Here is a 1,869-nt window from a genome sequence, read left to right as displayed (position 1 = left end):
TTTATGGAAAAGATCATGAAGATGCATACAAGCACTTAGAAGAGGTCAGCGACATAGCCGACTATTTCAACTTTCCAAATGTGGCCCGCGATACCGTTTTGCTACGCATGTTACCAATCACATTTAAAGGCACTGCAAAGGATTGGCTAAAATCACTACCTCCCGGATCCATCACGACTTGGGCCAAGATGAAAGAAGAGTTCATTGACCAATTTTGCCCACCATCAAAAATATCCAAGTTGAAAAAGGCCATAGCCAATTTCGAGCAACAAGCGGGCGAATCACTTTATGAGGCGTGGGAGAAGTACAAAGGATTATTGAGGAATTGCCCACATCACGACTTAAATAGTCAACAAGAAGTCTCCATTTTCTATGATGGAGTCAATGTGACGACAAGGCAACTACTTGACTCGCAAGGCCCGCTCACAAAGAAGGCACCCCCGGTGATTAAACAATTGATTGAAGAATTCTCTAAGCACTCTAGAGAATATCATAATCCTAGGAATAATCCAATTAGGGGAGATGTGAATTATGCTTCTGAAGATATGGCGGCAATAATGGCGATGTTGAAAAGCATGGATAGAAGAATGGATAAAATGGATCAAACAATCCATGCTATTCGGGTGGGTTGTGAAAATTGCAATGGACCTCACCTTACGAGAGATTGCGACTTGGACGAGAATGGAAATAAAAAGGCGCAAGTATGTTATTCAAGCGGTGATAGGTTTGATTATGATTGGCCGAAACCGAAAAAAGAATGGCTACCCTATGATGAATACAAAAAGGCAAAGGAGGAGAAGTTTAGACAACAAGCAAGGGGTATGTACCAAAAAGAGGAACCGGTGCAAGATAGGAAACCCAACTTGGAAGAGATGCTAACAAAATTTGTAGCTGCTTCTGAGAAAAGACACAATGATCACGATGCTGCAATACAAGAAACAAAAACCATATTAAAGAACCAGCAAGCATCCATTCATAACATCGAGAAGCAGATAGGGCAGCTAGCTCAACAAGTTAACCAAAGACAAGCGGGTGAACTTCCAAGTAAAACCGAGAATAATCTGAGAATGGGGAACGTAAATGCTATAACAACTAGTTTTGGGGAAATTTTCACTCCTCTAACCCCTACACAAAAGGCCTCAACAAAGGTGCAAGCAGAAAAGACAAAAGACTCGAGTTTAGCTAAATCCGATTCGACTCGCCGAGTCCCTCTAATGGACTCAACGAGTCCATGGTCTGATGACAAAACTGTTGTTCCCTTAAAGCCTTACAGGCCATCTTTGCCCTATCCAATTCGAGCCATACCTGATGAAAAGGTTAAAAAGTACAGAACTTTCATGGAACATGTTAAAGCCCTTCAAGTCAACATTCCATTAGTTGAAACGATACTTCAAACGCCTAAATATGTAAACTTGCTTAAGGGTCTCTTTTCCGCTAGAAAAGATATGGCTGAAGTCGCTGAGTTAGTGTTAAATGAGCTACCAGAAAAGAAGGGCGATCCGGGAAGCATCTCGATTCCTTGTCAATTTGGGAATATAATTGCTACTCAGGCATTGACCGATTCGGGTGCAAGTATTAATCTAATGCCATATTCTTTCTTCAAGAAGTTGAATTTGCCGGAGCCAAAGCCTATTAATATGAAGATCCATCTAGCAGATAAGACAATCATTCGTCCAAAAGGTGTTTGTGAAGAACTTCTCATAAAGGTTGACAAATTTGTATTCCCCGTGGATTTTGTAGTACTTGACATGGAAGAAGACCCCAAAGTTCTAATTATTTTGGGGAGACCATTTTTGAATATCGCATGTTCATTAGTAGATGTATGCGAGTCCACACTAACATTAAAGGTAGGAGATGAATCCTCAGTGT

General features: G+C 40.9%; 1 non-coding gene across 1 annotated transcript; it reads right to left on the bottom strand.

Annotated features, from left to right (window-relative positions):
* Positions 1–236: 236 nt before the first annotated feature.
* LOC145118055 (small nucleolar RNA R71) lies at positions 237–343 on the bottom strand. The gene has a single exon (XR_013713039.1). It is a non-coding gene; the product is annotated as a small nucleolar RNA R71 (small nucleolar RNA).
* Between the last annotated feature and the right edge of the window lie 1,526 nt (positions 344–1,869).

Source organism: Lactuca virosa, chromosome 5 (assembly GCF_052849685.1).
Source record: "Lactuca virosa cultivar CGN04683 chromosome 5, Lactuca_virosa_CGN04683_v6, whole genome shotgun sequence".
NCBI lineage: Eukaryota > Viridiplantae > Streptophyta > Magnoliopsida > Asterales > Asteraceae > Lactuca > Lactuca virosa.
The sequence above is the reverse complement of the archived record's forward strand: the minus strand, read 5'-3'. Positions and strand labels throughout refer to the sequence as shown.